Below are 27966 nucleotides of genomic sequence, written 5' to 3' on the forward strand. Positions count from 1 at the left end.
ATTAATGAAAAAACATAATTATTTTTACCACAATAATATTATGGTTAAAATATTTTGTTGTCAATTTGTTATTATTGGTTTATTGTTATTTGTAACAACTTTGTTTGTTTAATTGTTTTCGTAGCTTAGTTACCATTAGGTAAACATAGTTGTAGAATAGTTGTTTTAGGTAAACTTAGGTGGTTTTATTATCATAAAAATGCAATTTTAAACTTGTAAAAACTGAGTGTTGAAAACATAGTCCACACCATGGGCAATAGCGCTTTTCAAGCCATCTACAGTTTAAAATACTGTAAGCTTTTCTTTTCAAAACAAATCATAAAGTTCAAGTATTTCTAAACATGCGCCACTTGTGCACTGTGCTTAGTCGCCTAGAGAATTTGAACACCTCATCTGAATTTAATGGAAATAATTTGACTACGGTAGTAAAATAAGTTATTTTTTATCACACTATTGATGTTTTTAGCCGTTTTACAAACGTTAATTGGATGCTGAAAGCTACCTATTGCTTTCTATGCCAGCTGTCATCGTCAATTTGGGGACTAAGCAGGTTTTTACATCCCTAGGGCCAAAAATCAGCTGTTCGCTTATTTACTTATCAGCTGTTCGCTTATTTACTTATCAGCTGTTCGCTTATTTACTTTAGAACATTAATTAAATCTAATCTTTGGTATTAAATACACACAAGTAGTATCCATAATATTATGCATTGCAATTGACTTGTTTTATTGTCACCACTAGCAACGACTTTTTCCTGATTCCTCTAAATAATTATTCACATAACCTTAAAGTTGTAGTTGTGTGCATTTATTCTATGTATTTTTCAATTTTGTATAGTGTGGTGAAAAATTGCATTCATACCACGCCCCGAAAGGGTTTTGACAGCTCTCGATCGTTCGATCTCGAGTCGGCAAAATAAGCTTTTTGGCCTCAGGTACGAAATATACTATTTTCAAAAGTAAATACTTGATGCGTAACTATTTTATACGCCGGATCTAAATAAAAGCTTTATTCTTATTCTCTTACTTCCCCGATGTGAAGCACGGGCATCGAAGCTCGTACTAGCCTAGTTAAAAACACCCACTATCCAAATTACCTTTTTTAATTGATGACTGTTGAAACTCTCACTCCACGGATTTAACACCAAGGCAGACTGGTTACTTTTTATAACAATAAAAACCAAATATATTGGTTACCAAGCGATATTAAACCATAGTTTTAACCTAAACTTTAAACTACACTTTATTGACACAATTAAGATATCAACAAATTGTCAAGTTCAGCATACAAAGAAAACTGCTGGTTCATAGGAATACAATATTCGTAGGGATTGGGGCTGCATTGGCCGTGGTTTGTCCTCGTAGGCGAGATTTGAGTAGAAAGGTTCACCCACCGCCTAGTCCTGAACATAAGTTCATGTGGATATCTGGAGGTCTTAAAATATCAGAGAAGAACGCGGCAAAAAGAGGCAATTTTAATAAAATCACGTAAGAGTTCATGACCGTATATGGTATGATTCAATAGGTAAAATTCATAATATAATATTTGTTGTAAAACAAAGAGTAAAGGTATTGGCATAATGCTTAATTTATGCACTAATTTTGGTAAATACATTTATGGTAAACTATTCAGAACAACTGTAGAATCTTGCATTCTTGCATATATATATATATATATATATATATATATATGCATTTAAAACGTGTGCAGATCTATTGCTGAATATAGGTTAGAGTACGTATCTAAGCAATGCTTATAATACTCTACAACATGTTTGTTTTACATACAATACTTTAAAACTGTTGCTAAAAAAATTCGACTTATATAAAGATGTAACCATTGTTGAAACAATTGATGTAAGAAACAATGGTCTTTGCTAGGCTGGGTATCTTTTAGCTGTCTTTAAAATAAATGCAATTTAAAAGTTAATGCAATCACTCCAAATCATAGCACGACACTATTGACCATAAACTGTACTCTTATGTTGAAAATGTTTAGCCTTTATGTCTTCCTCTATTGACATTTGCTGTAAGCCCTTTGCACATCATATAAATTGTCCTTACTCCTTACTGTACTTACTTTGTTATTAAGCAATTGTAAACAATATAGTATTACAGAAAAACTTATATGGTTTAGTTTTCAATAGTTTACACAGATACCATACTTGAATACGTTGAAAACACAAAACTAGTACTCGTCAGAAATAAAAACTATGTTTTTGTTTATGTTTAAGGACAGTTTATGAAATGGATTTGGGAGCAACGGTATAATTTAAAATCGTAATAAAACCATTGTCGATGGTGTTTTAGTAATGCTTTGGTAAACGCACAACTGATAATTTAATAAATATATTGTGATTCATTTACATTATGCAAAAATAAGGGTCGGACAGAGTCCGATATCGGAAATAAAAATATCATACATAAAAACTTAACTGATATCTTTAGATTGTCCTAGTCCTTAAGCTGTCTCTGACTAAAAAAACTATAGCTGGGAAAAATGGTTTTATGAAAAATTATAATAATAGTAAAATCGTGCTGTTGGGAATAGGTTTTAAGAGGTAATGCAGACATAATATTCAAATTATTAATTACGAGTTATTTTATTAATGTTTTGATTTTATTCTAGCTCAAAAATATTTACGATTGTGCAGTATCTACAACTAATGAGAACAATTATTTATAAGGTATACAAATGACTTACAAGAAAGCCAATAAAGGAAGAGACATAAAGACTATAAATTTAAAGCAAACGAGTACTACAGTATACGTCGTGATTGATATAATTGTGCCAGCTGTTTTATTCGAAAGTTATAAGAGATATAAAAAATGTTAAATTAATTGTAACTGCCTTGGATTTTTTTATCTAACAATTTTAGTCCATTTGAAAAAAAATATTGTAGTCATCATTTTTCCAATATGGCCACAAACTTAGAGTTTACTTACGGAAGACCCTATATTTTATGATATTTTGGGAATGAAATACAATTTTAAAAAGTTTTTTCCTTTTCTTGGCATTTTTTCTCTAAATCTACTAGTTTAGGGGTACAGCTTGTTAAAACTAAAAAAATGACACAATAACAAAAACCAAAGACCTCGGTTATAGCGTTCAAAATGCAAAGTAGGCCTGTATTAGATTTGTATTTACGTTATCGTGATTTCGATCTCAATATAAAACGTTTAAAAGATTTGAAAAGTTATGAACTTTATACAAATTGTCAATACCAGCATTGAGTATACACGTAAACAGTAAAGGATCGTTACAGTTGTTACAAATCTTACGAAAGGTATACCAAAATACATGCTGACCTATTTGTTTGACATAATACGACAAGTGAAGTCAATCTATTAATCGTCATAACATAGTTAGTATTCACAGTTGCTAAGCTAACTAGCAATTGCTCGATTACGAGCAACGGTTACACTAGTGGCATTCTAGTACTTAATAATTTTAAAGTCGTAGTTTTATATCTGAGCTTACATTAAATATATACATTCCAGAGTGAGATATTGTTATAGATAACAAGGTACCCGGCAAGGACTTGACCAATAGGGTGTGATTTAAAAAGAAATATACGATTATTATTGAATCCTTGTTTCTTACTGTTTGTAGTTACTAATTAGTAAATAGTTGATTGTAAGAGTAGAGTTGGAACAAGTTCCAAAACAAAATTCCTCTGGAGCACAGCTTTCGCAGGAGTTTCCGCATTTGTAAAAGAAACTACATTTGTCAATGGTACGCCAAATCCAAACATAGGAGATACATTTTAGAATATGATTTAGTATGAGGTAACTTAGAAAGCTTAAGTGCAAATATCATTGTGAAACAAAATTAAGAGAGCCCTAGCTTTGTTAAGAGGCCTGTGTAACCTTAACTACCAGCATTAATTAGTATAATAAGGCAAAGGATTACTAAAATATTGTTATCCTAGCCATTCAATACGAAAAGTTCTAAACATTTTATGCTTTTAACTCTAGGGTTTCAAACAAAAACAATCCATTTGTAAACACAGGTGAGCGGCGCTGGCGCAACAACCGCATTACCCGGGTAAACCGCGGTCTATGACGTCATCTAGCACGTGACCCACGCACAAACGCACACAAACACACACACGCACGTGGGCTATCATCCTTATCACATGAGCTGGGTCCGGCGAGCACAAAAAAATCACAAACCTCCGCTGACAACAAACTAGACAACAAACCGCTCAACCGACAACACTGAGTTTAGAAATATCAATTGTTGCTACGTTTGGCTAATGAGTAACAGCAGATGTTAGAGGAATTTCTAAATATCGTGTATTTACCTGTGATCTGTGAAGCTAGGGTGTATAGAGTTGCGGACATGCTAGCGGACGACGCGAAGCTAGCGCTCCTGGCGGCCGGAGTCGCAACTGGGGATCGATACTCGCCCACACCTGTGGAGCGGATAAATGAATCATCCCTGAGATCTTGATACATGGTTGGTGTAACTGTTTAGTAGACAGGGTTGGATGGATATGGATATGTGAGTGGAGTTAGTAAAACTGAACACCTTTACGAAAAATAAATTTAAAAAGTAATAACTAAATAAACACACAATAAAATAAAAGTTTAAAGACTACATAAAAAAAATCGAAATTACGAATCATGATGCAGAGTAATGGTTGATTGTCAACGTAAACGTTTGCAATCAACTTGCAAATTTAAAGTGCTTAAATATTGTACTTACTCATATGCATATTATCTTGTGCTTAATCATATGCACTTTATGAATGCCTATGTCTATGCAAAGTCCCGTCGTACGGGACATTCACATATGTAATGATGTAACATCATAATGATGAATGGACCAATGGACCTCTCGATGTTCATTCTGGTCACGGCCGCCTTTAACTTCAGGCCGCGGCCTTCGAAGTGGCAACGTCACAAGTAGGGACAGTAGGGTTGTAACAGCTGTTTTGTTTGGAAGCAGCTAATGGTATTTGTGTATTTACGAAAGCTTGGTTACTGGACTATGAAAATATTGACCCGGCTTTAAATGTACAGACATAGATTTTCAATTCATATTGTTTTGGTTTTCAATTCTGTATGTTTTATTTTCAATATTTTAATAAATGTATGTTCATAAATTTAAAGTTAAATCAATAATGTACGAATTAATGAGCTGATGTCACCTATCTGCCATGTTATCTTATGGGACGTCTGACAATAACAACCCTACTTGCGACGTTGCCAATTCTACCAGGCCGCGGCCTGTAGTTAAAGGTGGCCATGTTGTGGTTATCCGTTATTAAGTTCTTCTCCTCGAGTTGGTAGTAGATTCTTATTTCAATACTAAAATTTTTGGTGCAAACTTAGCTGTATCGTTTTGGATATTTTTAGAGTGCAGAAAAGCACGAATCCAAGGAAGATTTCGTATTTGTTATTGTTATCACCTTAGTGTTATAGGAATGCTCTACGGAAAATATTTTCAAGTCAGGACAGGTTGTTTTAAGTTTAATGTTTATGATAAAATAAGGGACATGTTAAAATTTTTATATTGGTGATTGTAGCCTAAGTTTTACAATTTAAACAAAGTTTAATTTAATGGATATGGATAAAACGTCGAAAGGGCCAACACAGTGGAAACCGCTGAACAAGTTTTGGTGAAGGCAATTAAGTTTAGTCAATGTATAGATCGTAGGATAGAAACCTACTTATTACAAAATATGCCACATTTTACAATTCTACTCTCACAATTTTCACTTATTTTCTAATTACCTTCATATTGTGACGCATGTAAGATCTTTGCTTAGCAAATTTATAATATTTTAATTATATACAAATCTTTTTGACATTTTATCAAACTTAAACTTAGAATTGAATAAACAACAGATATGATGATTGTACCACGAATGCTCTATTAATTTGATATATCTGAATTAAATATACCAAAGGCTGCGTGTTATATCTAGTGTTCTGGATTCAAATCCTTTCAAAGGCTCTAATGAGATGAAGGACCGTTACGGGGTGATTCCAAGTCCGCAGCCATCACCATCAACACTAGAAAACGAAACATCGGAGGTCTCTCAAGGAAGAAATTTCTCTTCGTCGAAAAACTTTCCCAACTAAAGGACAAACGATACTTTTATTTTTTTAGTCTTCAATAAGCTTAACATAAATAAAGGTTACGTTAGTTTGATTATGTTAAATTATTCCAAAACCTCCCTTACAGGTAGATCATATAGTACACAACCCACCCTTAGGGTAGGTTATAAAATCTAAGGAACTTAAAACATAACCTAACCGAACTTGTTATCCTATTAGATTTAAGTGAAATACCTACATCAGCAATAGGGCCGAAATGAACGTAATTCGGCCGTAATTCTCCGCCGTACCATCCTGTAGTGGGTTCGACCGTGGGGTGGGTTTGGGAGGCGGGGGTGTGTTTCAAGGCTGGTCCGCGGCTTGGCGCCCCAGTCCGGGCTTGACTCCCGTGCTAGCTCGCGTACCAGTGGTCTACATGTGCTAGCATCGACCAACCTACCTTCCTCAGATGTAAGCCTGCTTGTGCTAGATGAAGCTTAGACAGGATTACGATGGGTATCGTGGGTAAAGTAAAGTGTTCATTGGTGTTTAGACAGCGATGTATTCGATGTTGTTTTCGATGTCCTATTATTGAATGCTGTTAGGTTTATGGGGTAATTTTCTGTGTAGAACGATCTTTTTATTTGTCAAATATAGCATACAAAAACTATGCGTTCATAGTTAGATGCTGTTTTGTAGTTGTATTGATGTTTGACTAAGATTGACCATAAGGACGTATTTATAACCGTTATGAGTGTTTTGTAGTACAAGCTGTGCTAGAGATTTAAAATTGGAGTTTGTCGTTGCAAATATCCATACGTACAACTTACAGTAGCCATGTTCGTTGGTTAATTTCTTTTGTACAACATAATTAGTTGTTTAAATCTCTATCGACCATATTCAAATTTGGGTGTATCAATGTCAGACGCTTAACAATGGTTTTGCAATGGAATGGTCCCAACCTTTTGATACATATTGCTACCTAATGTCAACCTGTTGACAGAGAGCAACTGTAATTAAAAACCCAATGACAAATGGCAATTGGACCAAGAACCAATCCTACATTTGGTCAGTGATGTTACCACGGTTTAGATTTTGTTATGACTTTAATTATTGGCGAATTGCCCTGGGCTAGTACATGTCGGATTGTTTTAGAAACGCAACACAAATAGCCTGGACTATATTTAGTGTGCTAGTTTGTGCATTTGTGGTACGTCAGTATGCTTTCAAGGTTTTAACTCTTCAAATTTGAATTCCCTCACTCTGGTGTATAATACGTTGTTTGACATAGTTTGATGTGGATTATATATAGGTATTTATAGCCTCGTAGTTAGTTTACATGATAAAGATTAAATCTGTAAACCGTCATCCAGTTGTCTTTGATAATTGAGCTTTTACTAAATGATACTAACTTATATTTAGATTAGTTTTGTCAGTATCAGAGCTAAACAGGTCATCAGGCAATCTCACTTCAAGAACAAGTTTTAGTTACTAAGGTAGAATCGTCTGGACTTGGTCTTAGTAACCAAATAACACGAGACACCTCACTCAATTATACCATTACAATTTTAACAGTATATAACCTTTGACTATTGGATATATCCATATAACCCTTATAGTTATATCATGAGTCAAAGATATAACCCATGTACATGGTTATACTTGACTGTATTATACAGTCTTTGCTTTTGACACTAGTTTATACGATTTATAAGATGCAATAGCTTACACATAAAAAATTGTGTACACAACAGAAATTAGTAACTAGTATCAGCACTTTAAGTAATAAGTGAAATTCATCTACATTAACTTAAAGTTCTATCCATAGCAATGGTTTTATTCACCCTAAAACCACATCAATTTATACTGTATATCAATAGGCAAGCATGTTTCTTGAAAAAATTTTTTTCTCAGCTCGTAAGCATCGCAGGGAAAATCTTCGCAGACTGTTAGAAAAATATTTTCCTGTAGATGTGCAGAATTAGATGTGTTTTTATACATTAAAATAGGCTCAAAAATAAGCACAAAAAAATGAATTCAAAATAAAAATAAATTGACATGGACTTTATGGGTTGCCATGCTGGGGATAAAATAACAACGAAATATAAACAGAAAATCAAAACAAATGGAAGAAATTCCAATCACATGTTTTAGTCCAGGCGCTAAACGGGTTGAGTATGCACTGAAAGTCTGACAAAATTTGACTTTTGATTATTGTTGGGGACATGTAGTAGATGAAAAAAATCGATGATGTCGCATTTCTAGGGTGGTCACAACTCGGGGGGGAGGGGGGGAAGTTGCGCGGGTCATCGGTTTACGTTTCCGCGTCTAACTCACAAACGGTTAATGATAGAAAGGTGAATTAAGCGTCTATCTACGCCTACATATATTGTCTTTTAAAAAAGTTATTACAACCTTTCTTCTATCTCTTATACTTTAGGCGCTAATCAACATTTATTGCAAATAATAAAATTTAAAAATACTTAAAAATGAAATATCGGAAATATTGCGCTTGTTTAGGGCATGTTACAAACTATTTATGGTTAGAAAAACTAACAAGTAGTACAACAACACCAAGTTCAAAAAAATCCGTGCAAAAACAACAGAGCTACGTTGATTTCAGTAAGAGTAAACGTGGAAAATTCGTAGTAGTACCGAGGCGCGCATGGACGGGTACGTAGCCCACAGTCGATATAGGTTTGATGTTGTAAGTAACTATGGGAAAGCTGAATTTTTCTATGCTGTTAGACCATGTTGAGATGAGCATTTTCCCAAAAGTCCCCACTCCTACCCCTTTGTGCTTTCCTCTACCCCCCCCCTTTTAGATAATTTTACAGTCTCTTAGAAATTAAGCTATAACTTTAAAACGGGTAAGGATAATAACGCAATCTTTTATTAATCATTTTGCGTTACGATATTGTACAAAAAGTGTTTACCATGGTGTCCTAAATATTCATAGTTAAAAAATATCATAAACATAAAAAAATATTTTTTACGGATTAATTTATGAAACTTTTCTTTGTAGATTTTTTATACGAGGTCGCACAACAAAATGTTTGATACAAAATTTGGGGTGCATAGTTTACATTTTAAAATGATACATAGTTATTAACAGTTTGTTTGCATATAGTAGTAATAGATAGTACAGTATAATCGATTTTACAGGACTCAGGCTTTTTTGTGCACCGCAACAATGAAAAAAATTACGTATATTATGGTTTTTGTATTTGAATTTGCCGCTTTATATAGATTATATTAACGTTATGTAGCTCATTCAGTACATATACAGACTGTAGTGGATACATATGAATGAATATCGTGCATTTGCTGCTGTACGCCAGAGCCTCATTTTATTATACAGGGTGTCTCATCTAAAGTGAACCAATAGATAACTTTTTTATTATGAGATATAGAGTTAACTTCTTATGGGACACTACCCTTTATTTTAAGATGTTTTTTTTTGTGGTTTCGAATTTTAAAAATATGTTCGCCATTTTCCAATATGGCTGACAACTTTGTTAGTCCTATGGAATACACTGTATTTTATGATTGTTTTAGAATGTAAACGCACAACTTTTAAACCTTTTTATTCTTGACATTTTTCTCTAAAGCTACTTGTTTAGGAGTTACATCGAAAAAGAAATGGTTTGTGAGTACATCCTGCATCCTCACAGCTCATAAACGTAAGTTTAAGAGCGGAAATACAAAGAATAAACAAGTTTTCAAATCACACCTACATTTAAAAAAACCATAAAATAAATTGTTCCAATATCAAAGTAAGCTAGCACTTTTGAAAATGGTGGCCATTTTTAAAACAACAAAATCAGTATTTTTTAACGTATTTTATATATTTTTTTGAACGAGGACTTATATGTGACTTATTCTTTGCACTTTCTCTCTCAACTTACTCGTTTATGAGCTACAGGATGCCGAATGTACACCACAAGCCTTTCTTTTAGATATAACACGCTGTAACTCCTAAATGGGGTAGGTTTAGAGAAAAAATGTCACGAATAAGAAAATAGCTTTTAAATTCTAAAAGAATACTAAAATACAGCGTATTCCATAAGAAATAACAAAGTTGTTGGCCATATTGTAAAATTGTGGATGTATATTTTTTATTCGTAATCATCCCTAAAAACATTTTTTACAATTAAAAGGGGTCGTCTAATAAAAAGTTAACTCTACATGGAAAATAAAATTTGTGTATGTTCACTATGTAATCTCAACCGGGATGAAACGTGTACCCTTTTATAGCAGAATCTCCAATTTAAAAAAAGATACGTCAATTTTGGTCTAACAAGTTATATTTAAATGAATATGAGTTTTTTTGAATTTTTAAATGGCAAAGATTGGCGGGCACTTGGAAATTATCTTAAAGAGGCGTGGAGTAAAGGGTGGGAATTGATAATGGAGTATAATTATTAAATTTAAGAATTGAGATATCGATACAAAAATTGGAAAAATCTATGTAATTTAAAAAAATTTTAAAATATTGTTTGTAATTACTAATTTGTAATTAATATCTATCAAAGTAAATTATAAAAGTAACAGGTTTGTTTTATGAATTATTAACTGTTTGTAGGAAAAATTCAGATTCTCAGTAGGCTACATTTAAATTTTATTATTCATTTAATTGTTATCTGATCTTTATTAGTATGTAGTGCTATTTGTGTATGTTCTGTAGTGGAAATCAGATTATTTTATGAATAATTGTATGTGATTCATGGCATTTTTTTAAACGGTTTTAAAATATTTTAAAATCAGTGTGTCTAACACAAAACAGACGGTCTTTGACCATTGTTCTTTGCATTCAAATAAAAAACACCGTATTGATATTTTATTACAATGAACGCATTTTCTTCTTCTTCATCATCTATCTTCTTCATCATTTATTCATCTAATAATTCTTTTTGTAGATTATCGTAACGCAAAATGATTAATAAAAGATTGCGTTATTATCCTTACCCGTTTTAAAGTTATAACTTAATTTCTAAGAGACTGTAAATTTATCTAAAAGGGGGGGGGGTAGAGGAAAGCACAAAGGGGTAGGAGTGGGGACTTTTGGGAAAATGCTCATCTCAACATGGTCTAACAGCATAGAAAAATTCAGCTTTCCCATAGTTACTTACAACATCAAACCTATATCGACTGTGGCTACGTACCGTCCATGCGCGCCTCGGTACTACTACGAATTTTCCACGTTTACTCTTACTGAAATCAACGTAGCTCTGTTGTTTTTGCACGGATTTTTTTGAACTTGGTGTTGTTGTACTACTTGTTAGTTTTTCTAACCATAAATAGTTTGTAACATGCCCTAAACAAGCGCAATATTTCCGATATTTCATTTTTAAGTATTTCTAAATTTTATTATTTGCAATAAATGTTGATTAGCGCCTAAAGTATAAGAGATAGAAGAAAGGTTGTAATAACCTTTTTAAAAGGCAATATATTTAGGCGTAGATAGGCGCTTAATTCGCCTTTCTATCATTAACCGTTTGTGAGTTAGACGCGGAAACGTAAACCGATGACCCGCGCAACTTCCCCCCCTCCCCCCCGAGTTGTGACCACCCTAGAAATGCGACATCATCGATTTTTTTCATCTACTAGATGTCGCCAACAATAATCAAAATTCAAATTTTGTCAGACTTTCAGTGCATACTCAACCCGTTTAGCGCCTGGACTATTTTATTTACTTTATCGTGGGGTGAAAATAGAGAAGTCTGTACATTACATATTTTTGGTCTAGTTTGCGACCACTGGACGACCTTTATATTAGTTCAGTTTAAATACGTAACCTAGTGCTTAATCGTTTTATTCAAATGATTAGGTGACCGATTCCTGTATATCTTTATAAATTACAATATCAAGTATCAGTCGATCGATAACTTTAACGGGAGGACATCCAATTCCAACTGAGTTAAAGCATCATACAGTTCAATGGTCAGGTCAAACTCAACTACTTAGGATTGGAATTGTTTCTGTGCCAATAGCAAGTTCTAATTGTCAATCCCCATGATGAACAGACACTGTAAACAGTCCCTTGTTAACCTACTAGTAAATGTATCTCTTGGCTTATTAAGTATGACCTACATTCTACTCAAGAATGTCTCTTGTATTCCCGAGTTTCTTTTTTAACTTTAAAACTTGTTTATGTTCCATGGAGGGGTCATAAAGCTAGAAGAATTTTAGTCCCACAGCATTCAAGACGATATTTGTTATACAGGGTGAGACTTCTAAGCTGTCCTAAACAGATTACAGACGAATGGCTTGACATACAGAGATGAAACAAAACTTTTCCCCACTAACTCATACCCAAGGAACAACGTAAAAATGTTTACACCATTTAAAAAAAAACAGGGTGTTCGAGAAACTGGGGGTCATAGGTTCGAATCTCAGATATTTCAAATGTAAACATATGCCATGTTATGCATCATTTGAAAGCTCTAGTCTAGACAAACAATTTAGTGAAAACAGAACTCCTTTATCTTTGTCCGTTTCAAAATGGCGGCCATTTTTGTGGAAAATATTGATATTTACAGAATACCCTGTATCTTGGAAACCACTAAACATATTTTCGTTCTGTTTGAAAATTCTTAATATTCGTTAGCTCAGCTTTAATTTGATATACGAAAGGTCAACAATTTAAAAACTAAAGATTTTTTCAATTATTTTAATTCTTTTAAATGTTGGTAGCCTTGTAAATGAAAAAAATTAAATGGTAACATATGTAAAATTGTGTATCATTTTGAAGGTCTTGTAAAAACAAACAACTTTTAAATTTAAACCCGTCTATCTTTGATAGTTTTCTATTAATTAACCGAAAACTCCAATTGTCCGTATAAAACTCATGTTAAAACGTGCAGTACTATAGGAATAGTGTAGCTGCATCCTACTTATATCCAGTACTAAAATAATATACCAACATAAAAAAATTAAAATAATTGAAAAAATCTTTAGTTTTTATATTGTTGACTTCTCGTATATCAAATTAAAGCTAAGCTAACGAATATTAAGAATTTTCAAACAGAACGAAAATATTTTTAGTGGTTTCCAAGATACAGGGTATTCTGTAAATATCAATATTTTCCACAAAACTGGCCGCCATTTTGAAACGGACAAAGATAAAGGATATCTGTTTTCACTAAATTGTTTTTCTAGTCTAGAGCTTTAAAATAACGCATAACGTGGCATATGTTTACTTTTGAAATATCTGAGATTCAAACCCATGACCCACAGTTTCTCGAACACCCTGTATTTTAAAAATGGTAATAATATTTTACCGTTGTTCCTTGGGTAGGAATTAGTGGCAAAAAGTTTTGTTTCATCTCTGTATGTCAAGCCGTTCGTCTGTAATTTCTTTAGTACAGCTTAGAAGACTCACCCTGTATACCTGACTGTATACTGGAATGTTTTGTCAAATCAATTAAACTTTCCCAATTCGAAGCTCTGGTGTTTTTGTTTGCAACGTATCTCTTGCGAGTTTGTTTTGCCACAGATAAATGTACAGTTGGTTACAGAACTATACATTCTATTCCTAGTTTTGAGTGGTACCTGGTTTTAAATTGAGCTGTATGTACCACTCAAATTAGCCCCCGACAGTGCTGTAGTTATACTGATGTCGGTTATTTACACAAAATTTTTGACCAAGCTAAATTATAGGATCTTCCTTGTAATAACATGGCATATAAAAAAAAAACAACCGATAAAATATAATTCTTACAGCAGCTCTTTGTGAGTGTCTAATTTTTCTTTTTTTCTTGTTGTCTGCGCCGGTGGCATTTTTTACTGCAAAAGTTAGATGAGGAAGTACTTAAACCCTTTTGTGGAAAGCGGTCTAAACCAATATGTGTTGGGATGTGCCGGGAATCGAACCAGTCCCCCCACACCAAAGTCCAAGACGCTAACCACTAGGCTAGCAACACACTTAAATTATGTTTTACTATGACATATTGTTAAGACCACGCATAGCCAAGTCTTGCAAAAAAACAGCTTCCCTTTAATCAGGGATATTTTTAAAGCCAAGTCATCACTGATAGCTGGATCTTATGATGATTAAGACACATGGTGGCAGAGGCGACACAACTTTAGAGATGGAAACGTAGCTTATGAAACTTAACTTCCCTTTGATTTCCTAAGGTCATATTTGCCTATGTATCAGATACACACAAGTAAAAAATCATGTTGAAGGCAGAAAACGGATAAAAAAAGATAAAACCTTACAAATGCAATTTTGAACGCTATCAAACAGTATACATTCTGTACAAAAGTAATATAAGGGGAAATGGTATTAAGCAATACTAAAAACATAATATTTCTATTCTACGATGCCAGCACACAAGGATGTATATTTTGAGGCGAATATAAGTGTAGAATGAATGGCTTGACAGCGTTATTACTGACAAAGATCAGCTGAGGAGAGGGTCCAGTTTCGAACAATCAAAAAGTGTTTCCCTTTTCTCAGGATCGAACTGGACACCTTCTAATAACTAGGTGAACTATATACAGTCATTTACCCATCTGATACTAAAAAAAATAGTTTTGTTAAATTACAAACAACAGTTTAGTGTAAGTTAGTTGTTTTATACTTTAAAACTCATTTAGTTATAAATAGTTATTTATTTAACTAGTAGGCGAAGACTCACGTTACACATTATAGTTTTCTTACAGTTAATATAAAGCATATAAATAATTAGTCTTTCAAATACTATACAACACGTTTTTTGGTTAGGTTAAAACGCAAACATTGAATGAAATGGGAAACGCTGCACCAGCTGATCATAGTCGCAGTATTTTTAAGGGGAGGGTTTCATAAACTCCAAATTTCACAAACTCCAACGCTTAAAATATTAAATAAACAGAGTGGTTCATAACCTCCAAATTTCATAAGCTCCAAATCTATAACATTCAAATAATCACTGTTTCACAATGTCCAAGTTTCACAAACTCCAACGTTTAAATATTAAATAAACAGAGCGGTTCATAATGTCCAAATTTCATAACCTCCAACGGTACAGTCTGGGCCAGAAGTCTCTCTAGTGGTTGCCACAGTCAGATAGCAGGCACCGTTCGCCAGCGCTCAACTACTGATTATACGTACATTTTAATGATTGAAGAACACTCAGATGTGTGACTCAAATATGTGTTAGCACACAATGTGCAAATCAAATTTACATTTTAGCGAATTTCCCCTATAGGGAATAAGCTATTACCGTAGTACTCATGGTAAGACCTGGTCCCGGGACCGATTTACTTGTTCATTTTGAGGTCCCTAGAGACCAAAAACACCATCAGTTATATATATATATTTATATGTGTGTCCGTTAGCGCGATAACTCGAGCAAAAATCATCCGATTTTGATGAAATTTGGTATAAACGTGTAAACCTACGTTTATTCGAACGAGCTCGCGAACCAGCATGATCGGACTATGGGAACTCTTAAGAATATATACTTATACTCTTAAGAAAGCAATTACGGAGCAACAATGATACTTCGTGTTACACCGCTACAACAGTAGAACGTGTAGCGCCTACATACCGAACCACGGCAACCTCTGCAGCGACTTCTGACAGAGACTGTACCGTTGGAGCTTATGAAACTTGGAGGTTATGAACCGCTCTGTTTATTTGATATTTAAACGTTGGAGTTTGTGAAATTTGGACATTGTGAATCGGTGATTATTTGAAAGTTATAGTTTTGGAGTTTATGAAATTTGGAGGTTATGAAACGCACTGTTTATTTAATATTTTAGACGTTGGAGTTATGAACCTCACCCTTTTTAAGTGTAGCCAACCAATTTTCAAGCGTACATGGATTACGTGCATAATAAAAGCACGGTTTTTTGTCTTGTTTGGTTGGAATACTGGTGTGCGACGGAGTAAAAACTGTGCAAAAAAGTAAAAAGTGTGTGGAAAAGTAAGTAAATGCAGCAATTATCAGCTTTCTGTACTATAATTAGTGCAAGGAAGCCCACTTTGTCGGGTGACTGTAGGAAAAAGAAATTCTAAGCTACACGAAATTGATTAAAAGTTGGGACGAAAGTGGAGCAAACTAAACTCCTCATTGTTACACTTGCAAACTTATCTAATAGTGTCAATATGAAGAAACTAAAACTGGGCAAACTGAGAACTTATAATGTTTTTGATAACTTGTTTTAAGCAATTATAATGTTGAATATAACTTATACGATATAAGTAGACATAAAACAATTGAACACAAATAAGTTAAAAATAAAAACTAACTAAATGCTTGCCCAAAAAGTTATAATATTTCACATAGTGTTTTATATGTGTCACTAAAATCAATGATTTATTGAAGATCCAGGATCTAACAGTATTTTAGGATGTTCTGTTTAGTTTTACCAATACAGTAGTAGTTAATTGTTTTACCAATACAATAGTGGTCAAAGGTTTTACGCATGTTAGGTGTACTAATCAGGATGTTACCTAATAAAATCACAACATTACTACGACAAACGCTTTTGTAAAACACATTTATAACCAACATGTTCTGGAGAGTTACATAGGATTAAAAGGGTGACAATGTCCCAATTTCAACTAAATGTAATTTCTGACCTGTTACATTCACTAATATCATTCACCCCATTAAACATTTGCCCTTTATATTCCATTGTTTTAATAATTTTATGTTTACTAACTCTACTGATGTCACTAGTGAACTTTAAATTATTGTGATATTTTTTCAACAATATCGATCTTTAACGCGGGCTTTTATTTCTCACGACTAGGTTATTTAGGATCCACATTTGATAGAGTAGTAATGTTAAGTTTCGTAGAAAATAAATGCTGGTTAGGTAAGTTGGCGATACAAAAATCCACACTAATAATACAAATAAATATAGTCAAAACCTGAGGAAATCCAATAGCTTCTTAAAAGCTTTAAACTGCGCCCAGCCCAGATGTTCTTGATACTTGTTTTAATATAGCCTCGACTAAAGAAATAACTGATTTGATTTCATAAAAACGAGCTGGTGGCCCGTCCTACGTACGGGAATCGAGTTTTCAACTGTCAACTAAAACGGAATAATTCAGAACATCAAGTTTACACGCATAGACACAAATTCTATGCAGTTTTAATGGGGAAGATCACCTTATAAACAAATGTAACGTGACCACATATTTATTCCATTCGAATATAGACCTAAAATATGGTGATATGTATTTTAAATCTATTAAATATATCTCTATAAATGTATTTTACCATAAAACAGCATTTGTGTCGATTTGAAAAATCTTGAAGTGAGATTGGCGACCGATTCACACTGGTTTTGAGTAGAGTAGTTACATGCCACCTCCAATTGCATACTGTACTACTTATGTACTTACCATACCTTGTCTTACCTAAGTGACCACTGGAACTTTTATGAGGATTCTCTTCTATCACCTGCCTCTTCAAAATTTAGATCCCAGTCTGAGGATGCATTTCATAACTTGATATTTCCCGTCTATCGTGTGGTACTCCATGGAATATACTTTTTTTTAAGTTTATGCACAGCCTGTCCATCCAAGCTTGGACCTACTTCTGGAAAGCATCCATATATTTGGGTGTTAACATATTTCTCTTAGCTCTCTGTTCTTTTTTATTTCGACCTCCGGGCCGTTATCTTGAGCTGGTCTGTATATTTTCTCTGCACTTTATTATCTAACCCATCATTAAGGTTTTTCGGTTCTTTGGTCAGTGCCCAAGTTTCTGAATCATCAGTACTACGGGGCTAGTTGGTATGGTATGAGTCGACTTTAGTTTCTGCTGCACCCTGCAGTCTATTTAACAGTTTTATAGAGACCTACTACACCGATTGACGCTTTCATTACTAACCAACATTTTAGTATGCCGACGTACTCACATTTAAACATACAGAAAAAGAAGTAGGAACACGTAAACCACTTATATCTTAAACAATTAAGCGATAAACTGCTGAAAAAATATTTCCCAAATATGAGTTGAAATTTGCAATGCATAAACTAAATACTTACACAGATTGCATTTACGACAAAACGCAAGTGTTTGAGATGTTCAGTTCAAAATAACACATTTCCTGATAACGCAGATCCTTCACGGTAAGGGAAAACTACCTACATTTTAAAGTGAAATAGTATGTAAGCAAACACCAACGAAAAATATTTTTGTAAACAAACAACTCGTAACATAAACATTTCAATGACAGTTATAAACCAGCTGTTAGTTAAACCAGCATTGAAAATACTTTAAATTGCTAGCGTCGGCTGCTAGACTTTTTAAAAATTAAAACTTAATTTCTAAAAAACTGAAACCCTTAACTGAAATTATGGCTTTGACATTCCCTAGTTCTCAAAATTATCTTTCTTTCAACACAAAAATCATGAAAATCCGTCAAGTGGTTGATTCAGAATCGTGAAATAAAAAAACCCTGTTTCGTTTTAATATTATAGATATAAATGTTTTACCTATCCCACACAAACCTTTTGTCCACATTTATGAATACACCAGTTGTGGCCCGACCATAACATTTATTCAAAGATCACGCCACTTATCCTACACTCATCTCCATTCTTACTTGGCTTTAAATACCTACATTCGTATGGTCACCATTTCAAAGTAAAGTATTAAAGTATTAATATTTCCCAAAGTTTTAAGTTCCAAAGTGATGAACAAACACGTCAACATGAAGCATGGACGTGGAATGTTTCCCGACAGCAGGGTAAGTAACGTTGTCAGTTTGTGTGCCAGCCCGGTAACATTTTATGTCTCAATTCCCTCGTAAACAGGGTAACAGAGCAGTAAACTACGAGATTGTTCCCGCCAACGCCAACGCGCCCCTGTCCAAAACTGTCAGGTTCCAACTTGTCAAGCGGCCGACCTGGCGGAGGATAATCCGGTTAGGTGAAAGTCTTGTATTTGTATCCTGGGGTTGGCAAACGCATACTGTACTTGTTTTAGTAACAGCTTAGAAAGTTAGATTTTCTGAATCTATCTATCATTTCAGCCTCTGGATTGCTTATATAATCAAATAAATAGTAAAGTCTTACCTTAGCAATCATTATTCCTTTGGAATCCTAAGGTACCTTAGCAATCCTTAATAAGGATTGCTAAGGTAAGACTTTACTATTTATTTTCTGAATCTATTGACTTTTGGATACTGAAGTGGACTTCCCTCTAAATGCATATGTATTACATGCAGCCGATATACAGGGTGTTCATAAAGGCGTGTCACAAACTTCAGGGGCTTATAGTACTAATCAATCTAAACAAAAAAGTCCATAAACATCGGTCAAAAAAATTAAAAATTAAAAAAATTAGCCACCAGCTGTCATTTTGTATTTGAATATAACATATCTTGAGATATTGTTATAATTGTTATATTGTGTATAATTGTTTTGTAAAAAATGCAAAATGGCTGCTAGCAACTAAACGAAATTCTTTTCGACCTGTATTTATATGATATTTTTTGTTTCGAGTGATTAGTAATATAAGCACCTGCAGTTTGTGACACCCCTTTATAAACACCCTGTTTGCATAGTTGAATGAGCTATTCACTGAGGTTTTTATGCCAAAGTTCTAATTCTTCTTAGTTTCTATTTCTACTTCATTCATGTCGTTGTTGAATTGAAATTAAAAAAATGCTATAGCTAAGTCGACTGGGTTGGCTAATTTTTGGCTATTTTGACGGAAATTGGTAGTTGATATCAGTGGACACTGACAGTGGCCCAATTCTAGTATATGTTCATGTTATCTAAAACTAGCTACAAGTTTAAATGACAATAAAATTATTTATAAACATTCTAGGCTATAATATTACTTGAAGAATCTCTTAATAATTAATATTTTAAGTTGTCTAAAAAAATAGCTGTGATTATTAAAAATATTTCACTAAAGGTATTAAAAAGATTGGTTTCTACATTTAGTTTTATACTACACAAACCTTTAGTAATAAAACAAGATATTTTCAGGTTTGTCATAGTAAATCACGGTGAATTATTTGGAAATAGAAAATTGCAAACAATTCGTTTTACTGTGTGAAATGAAGTTAACGTAAAGGTTTTGATAACGAAACGGCACTGAGTATCAATATGTCCTATTCTTCTTTATATCACGTATTTCAAGCATATAACTATGTCAGTAAAGTAGGGTGTCCTTTGTGAAGAGCTGTTATCGTAGAATATTGTAGCATTAAGGTCATTTTCCGACCCTTCCTACATCAGAACTGCTTTGGACATGTACCTTCTCTAAAGGGAAAAGAACTCCTTTTACACTGATCTAAATCATACAAACGTACCAATAGGGTAATAAAGATTACCTAATAATCCTATACTCTAATACGAGCAATGTTTGCTTGTATGCTTGCTTGCTTGCTTGCTTGCTTACTTGCAGAAAGATCTCGAAAACGGCTCCGACGATTTTCTTCAAATCTTGTAAATAGTTTATTTTTGGCCTAAAAACGAGTTTCATGCAGTTAGAACTGCCAACAAAAATCTAATTACGTAGAAAAATGAAACTGAAAATCACATTTTTTTAACATTAGTCTTATGGGTTGCTAGGTAACCATGTTGGATGAATTAAATAACAAGGATAAAGTAAACAAAAGACTTGAAGTTGTAGCATGTGTTCATAGTAAGCCAACTACCCACAGTATACTAGCAAATTACAAATACAGTACAAAAGGAAAACATCACTTAATAATTAGCATAATATTTAGCAAAGATTATACTGAAGATTACTTGATACATTGTAGGGAGTATGTTTTATAGTCTATGGTTTTATCTATGATTGTAGTCAAGGGCAGCAGTGCGAAGTCTGGGATCTGTTTATGACGATTAGATTAGATTAAGGTATCTGCAATCCTAAAATGCTATGGGAAGGGAAGGAAACAGGTCCGCGACATAGGAAGTGGTGAAGGAAGTAATAAAGGCAATCATAAAATGCTATGGGAATAGAGGGAAACAGGTCCGTGACGTAGGGAGTGATGAAGGAAGTAGTGAAGGCGAGCAGTCCGGAGTGTGGGAAATGTTTATGACGATAAGATTAGGGTATCTGCAATCCTAAAATGCTATGGGAAGGAAGGAAAACAGGTCCGCGACGTAGGAAGTGGTGAAGGAAGTAGTCAAGGCGAGTAGTCCGGATTGTGGGAACTGTTTATGACGATTAGATTAAGGTGTCCGCAATCTTAAAATGCTATGGAAAGGAAGGAAAACAGGTCCGCGACATAGGAAGTGGTGAAGGAAGTAGTCAAGGCGAGCTGTCCGGAGTGTGGGAACTGTTTATGACGATTAGATAAGGGTATGGGCAATCCTAAAATGCTACGGGAAGGGAGGGAAACAGGTCCGCGACGTAGGAAGTGGTGAAGGAAGTAGTCAAGGCGAGCTGTCCGGAATGTGGGAACTGTTTATGACGATTAGATAAGGATATGGGCAATCCTAAAATGCTATGGGAAGGGAGGGAAACAGGTCCGCGGCGTAGGAAGTGGTGAAGGAAGTAACAAAGGCAATCATAAAATGCTATGGGAATAGAGGGAAACAGGTCCGTGACGTAGGAAGTGATGAAGGAAGTAGTGAAGGCGATCAGTCCGGAGTGTGGGGAATGTTTATGACGATAAGATTAGGGTACCTGCAATCCTAAAATGCTATGGGAAGGAAGGAAAACAGGTCCGCGACGTAGGAAGTGGTGAAGGAAGTAGTCAAGGCGAGTAGTCCGTAGTGTGGGAACTTTTTATGACGATTAGATTAAGGTGTCCGCAATCTTAAAATGCTATGGAAAGGAAGGAAAACAGGTCCGCGACATAGGAAGTGGTGAAGGAAGTAGTCAAGGAGAGCTGTCCTGGGTGTGGGAACTGTTTATGACGATTAGATAAGGGTATGGGCAATCCTAAAATGTTATGGGAAGGGAGGGAAACAGGTCCGCGACGTAGGAAGTGGTGAAGGAAGTAGTCAAGGCGAGCTGTCCGGAGTGTGAGAACTGTTTATGGCGATTAGATTAAGGTATTTGCAATCCTAAAATGCAATGGGAAGGGAGGGAAACAGGTCCGCGACGTATTAAGTGGTGAAGGAAGTAGTCAAGGCGAGTAGTCCGGAGTGTGGGAATTGTTTATGATGATTAGATTAAAGTATTTGCAATCCTAAAATGCTATGGAAAGGGAGGGAAACAGGTCCGCGACGTAGGAAGTGGTGAAGGAAGTAGTCAAGGCGAGTAGTCCGGAGTGTGGGAACTGTTTATGACGATTAGATTAAGGTATTTGCAATCTTTAAATGCAATGGGAATGGAGGGAAACAGGTCCATGACGTAGGAAATGGTGGTGAAGGCGAGCCGTGTGGAGTTTGGGAATGGATTTATGCATCTCCAATACTAAGGTGCTTTCAGAGTGAACTAATGATTTTCCCCGAGCAAAGCTCGGTCCCCAGGTACTGCAATGTAAAGTAAGCATACTTCGTTCACAATATTTACGCGGTTTTAGGGGAAGAAATCTACCCCCTCCACTTGACACCCGCTTACCTTGAAAATAATAACTCAACAGCTGATTAATCAACATACATTTTATCTATATAAATAAAATTAGAGTTTTGTCTGTACATTGCTCAGAATCATAAACTTTTAGGTTGTTTTTACGTTTTATACGTTAAAGAAACCGAAACAAGTCTCATCTAAATTTCTGTCCGTCTGTCTGCCTTCCTGTCTGTCACGGCCCAAGAGCCATTTTACGCGGCCTTCTCCTGAAAAACGAGAGTACCTATCAAGTTCCAAATCATTTTAATGTATTGTATGTATATGTATGGATGTACTGGATTGGCGAGATTGTCTTTAGCCATTAAAATATGACGTCACTACTTTGTAAATAAACTGACTGATGTTTAAAAACCCAATTTTGTGTGATTTTTTGCAAAGTTTTCTCCCAATGTTTATCACAGATTCATCTATGAAATAACGAACAGCTGTTCAAATCAAGATTATTTCTTCTTCCTGTCACTGATATGTTTACATTGAATGTTGTTTACAAATACCGCAACCATTTCCGATCACGTTTTGAAAGAAAATCCAAACCAAGTAAGATAAAAGACCTTTTTCCTTACATAATGGATTTAATTAATCGCAGTTCAATAATTTGTAGGGTAACCGTAAATGCAAATAGAGATTCTTTGTGTATAAAATTGTTCTTGAGTTTTGATAACCGGGAAAAAGAACTTGAATCAGTGTTGTATATGGCTGGGAAACTTACATTTTTTAAATGAGCGTTTTCAGTCGAGACTATGCACACGACCGACGCGCGTCTACATGTCCATAGTAAAAATAAAAGTAGGCCTACCGTGTACTGTATTTATGTTTTATTCGTCATGTGTATAAGTGTACAGTTCGTGTGTGTGTTTCAAAAACTCCTAGACGCACCTAATGGGGAAGCTCTAGACCTTATAGTAGGAATGATGATGGCGATTTAATTTCGCCAAAATGCATCTCCTGTAATAGGATACATTAGGATTGACCGGCGGACACAGGTAATTTAACCTTTTATTGATTGTCATACCGATCCGGAACAACAACAAACAACATAAAATGAAGTTATGTATAATAGTTTGTCCAGCATATCTGAAAATATGCAAAACAACTGCTGTTATTTATGTAAAAAAAGTTTCTACTGAATACTATAAGATCGCCGTGCGTAGAATTGGTACACAGCTAGTGATGAATAAAGATGTTTGAATATGAATACATTACATACAAAAAAGTGGCGGGGGAACTTCCCCTCAAACCACCTTAATATTGTGAACGAAGTACAGTCAAGTAAAAGGAACTTCCTTTAGTAAAAAATTATACTTATAAAAAATATCGTAATTAAAAAGCAAATTTTAACAAAAGTGTCTGAAACTCCTTAAATAATTGAAATCTTTGAGTAACTTTAAGGGAGGAGGACAGAAGAGGGTTACATATTCAATGAGATTGAATGTGCTTATTCAAATAGTTTATATGACAATGGGAACCAAGTATTTAATAAAATAATGCTTGCATTCTTTAATATCTTATTTTTATTCTTTCTTATTCTTTTACATAGCTGGTTATTGTAAAGAAATTAACATGGTAAGAATATTTGTATTATATATTATATCCCAAAAACCTGTAGGATGCCTCTTGTCTCTCATATTATACAATTTTTAAATCTAAATTACACAGATCTTTTTCAATTAATATGTCAATAAGTTTTGAGTCAGCTATCACCGGGCAAATGTATAAAATTTTTCTACGAAACAAGAGTTTTGGTTTTACGTTCAAAAATGTATATATTTTAAAATTAAAAGTATATCTTATACTCAATCACACCAAAACCACAAAATTTCAACATCTGCAGTTGGCGTAATCACGTGGTCTTATTAAGTTCAATGACAGTATAACAATTTACGCCAATCATATTTTTTAATCGCTTATTACAAACTACATGATATACAAATACACAATGAATTCCTTGTGAGAAACAGAATATGAAATTATTGAAAAAAGGGCGCCGATAGGGAAAACGCTAAAAAGTTCACAAAGGCAGACTACGAAGACTGAGTAACCGATTCAAAAGAAAAATATAATTCGTGAAGATATTTATTTGGAAAACTCAAGAGTTATTATTTAAGTTCTAAATTTCTTGTAAGAGTAAATTTTCTGAGGATATTTGTGGATGTGCATGTAAACAAACACCTGGACTAATGGTTGCACTCGGGTTCTCTAAAGGGGTTTTCTCAAAATAGGTTGGACGGCAGCAGCTGATCTATCAGTCCTCCCCCCACCAAGCTACCCCCCACCAAGCAACCCCCCCACATGCTCGTGCCCACCATTTGTCAAACCTCAGTCTCGCTTAAGTTGTCTACTTATCTTGACTCTAAGAATTTAATGCAATTTGAGATCATTAACTACTCACTCAAAAGACCGAATTTGAGTGTATTACTTTTGTTAGTCAACACACTGATTCGTTAAATCTGTGAAAGGGATTGACTTGGACAGTCGTTAACATTTGAGAAGTAAGATTGAGATTGCAATTTTATTGATTTAAATGAAGATTAAAATTAAGACTAAAAACTACAATTTTATAAATTTAGGATGCTAAGTCAATTACCCAATGGGGTGAGGAATATGAATGTGAAAATATTGTCATTTCCGTAAACTGGCATTTTATCCAGATGTATATACATGTTTAGTTATCAACTTATAACACAGGAGCATAATAGCTTTTAATTCCTGAAGATACAGAGCTCCTCTAAAATTTAGATCAAGATTAAGAGATAGGTAACTCATTATACAAAAACGATTTAGGTATTGTTCAACACACAATGAAAATTAATATAGGGTAACATGTACCTGTATATGGTTTTATATCATTTAATATAAACAATTAAGAAATTATGGATATAATGGTTATCACTAGAATACATTTATTTATTATTCGTCCTAAAATACCTAGGTAACCTATAATAATGTACTATGAGCTTTTTTACTAAATACATTCTTGATAAATTTATTATGTTGCTAACTAAACAAGTATCGTATTTATATCAATTTATGTATATTATCTTAAGACAAGTTTCCAGCAAGGGATGAGCTTGCTATATTTTAGAACACTTGAGTCATATTGTTACAAAATACAATTTTAACTCATGCTTAAACTTATTCTCTTTTCTACCATAAAACAGCACAGAAATTGGTAAATGTTTGTTGGATTCGAATCGATGAGTTCTAATGAGAATCTAATTAGTCGGCACCGATTAACAACCATTGAGGGTTTCCTCTCAGGAAATTAACCCCCCATACTAACAATCGGCTTTATAACATTCATTAAGGACTGTTAATAATAAAAGTTTTCCAGTAAATCTTTAATTTCCTGCAAAACTATCAATAATATTTTATTATATGACCATAACTTTGAGTATATAATGGTCAAAACTGTAACAAATGAACAATATTGAGTTTTCCAATTAGTCTAAACTACAGTGCACAAAAAAACATTTAAACGGTAAAATACTACTTTAAACATTGACAAATACCTAAAGTTATCAATCTGTGTATAAAAGATTAATTTAATAGAATCAATTAGTGTATCGAGATTAAGTTTCAAGGGAGTAGGCCTATTCTATTCTTATGGAGAACATTTTACCTTATATCTAATTTTGTGTTAAGATTTTGGGAATTTCACTATTCTTCCCGCCGTCACGGGATCGAGACCTTTAATTTGAGCCCTCTCCCGTCATTCAACGATTTCCCAGTCACCCACAATTTTGACGCAAAGAATCAGCTTACGTAATTAATATATAGATAGAAGATAGATAGAAGATAAGGTAGATATTCCATCCAAACGAATAAGCTGTAGCCAAAATTGTATCAATCACAACGTAGTAAACACACTTTCTCATTAAGTGTGCTAATATCAAAACTACATCCTCAAAGAGTGTTTATAGTTTAATAATTGCGCTGATGATGCTTAAGTTTACATTAGGCTGTAATATAAGTTAAAAAAAATTATGTTCTCTATGGTTACAGATTCTGGTCTCTTGGCAGCCATATACACAACTGACCTAGCCAAAATGAACAAGATTTAGAACGGGGGTAGCTTAAAACTTGCAGATACTTATACTTTAAAATTGATAAAATTTATACTAGTTTATTGCAGTTAAAACTACTTCCGTTGTATGTTTAGAAGTCGGTCAGAGTTTAGCGTGCAGCTTGGAAGATATTGATTAGCTTAGTTCGTGTGGAGCCATCGACCAGTACAGTAACTAGCGCGGCGTCTGGCTCAAGTATCATACATCTCATTGATTTGTCCAGTAACTAGCGCAGCGTCTGGCTCAAGTATCATACATCTCATTGATTTGTCCAGTAACTAGCGCGGCGTCAGGCTCAAGTATCACTCATCTCATTGATTTGTCCAGTAACTAGCGCGGCGTCTGACTCAAGTATCATACATCTCATTGATTTGTCCAGTAACTAGCGCGGCGTCTGGCTCAAGTATCATACATCTCATTGATTTGTCCAGTAACTAGCGCAGCGTCTGACTCAAGTATCATACCTCTCATTGATTTGTCCAGTAACTAGCGCAGCGTCTGGCTCAAGTATAATACATCTCATTGATTTGTCCAGTAACTAGTTTGGTGTCTGGCTAAAGTATTACACATCTCATTGATTTTTACAGTAACTAGTCCGATGTCTGGCTCAAGTATTACACATCTAATTGATCTCTGGCTTAAGTATCATATATCTTATTGGCGTGTACAATAATTAGTGCAGTGTCTCCGGTATCGAATTTTTGATTGATTGTTTGAAACACATTGTTTAAGAAGTCACTAAGATTGGTAAATGCTATTCAGTATTTTGAAAATTATTTTAAATTTAAATTTGGTGGTGGATGTGGTATTTGGCTTCCCTTATATAGAATTACGAAAACTGTGTGGATAATGTTGTGTTATTTCAAGACAGGTTTTTTTTACTGTTTCTAATATGGTTGTTCAATAGCTATTCAAGAAAATATTGACTGGGTCGTAAAATGATTATAATTTCTGCCTTAAAATCTGAAGTTCGCTGGAATAATTCCAAGCATGATCGATTCTACACCTAGGTATCATTTTAGTCCAGGCGCTAAACGGGTTGAGTATGCACTGAAAGTCTGACAAAATTTGACTTTTGATTATTGTTGGGGACATCTAGTAGATGAAAAAAATCGATGATGTCGCATTTCTAGGGTGGTCACAACTCGGGGGGGAGGGGGGGAAGTTGCGCGGGTCATCGGTTTACGTTTCCGCGTCTAACTCTCAAACGGTTAATGATAGAAAGGTGAATTAAGCGTCTATCTACGCCTAAATATACTGTATTTTAAAAAGGTTATTACAACCTTTCTTCTATCTCTTATACTTTAGGCGCTAATCAACATTTATTGCAAAAAATAAAATTTAAATATAATTTAAAAT

General features: G+C 34.3%; 1 protein-coding gene across 5 annotated transcripts in view; it reads left to right on the top strand.

Moving 5' to 3' along the window:
- Positions 1–6421: 6421 nt before the first annotated feature.
- The window catches only part of LOC128991865 (protein tipE), a 42660-nt gene continuing 21115 nt past the window's right edge, over positions 6422–27966 (top strand). For 2 of the 5 annotated variants that reach the window (XM_054415100.1, XM_054415104.1), the window contains exon 1: positions 6559–6577. The gene's annotated coding sequence lies outside the window, so the exon portion shown is untranslated. Of the gene's footprint in view, positions 6578–6600; positions 6662–27966 lie in introns of those variants that run through there. The other 3 variants (XM_054415101.1, XM_054415102.1, XM_054415103.1) reach the window with 3 other exon arrangements.

This window comes from Macrosteles quadrilineatus, unplaced genomic scaffold, assembly GCF_028750875.1.
Source record: "Macrosteles quadrilineatus isolate MER2022 unplaced genomic scaffold, UCM_ALF_1.0 Scaffold_4__1_contigs__length_99947679, whole genome shotgun sequence".
Classification (NCBI taxonomy): domain Eukaryota; kingdom Metazoa; phylum Arthropoda; class Insecta; order Hemiptera; family Cicadellidae; genus Macrosteles; species Macrosteles quadrilineatus.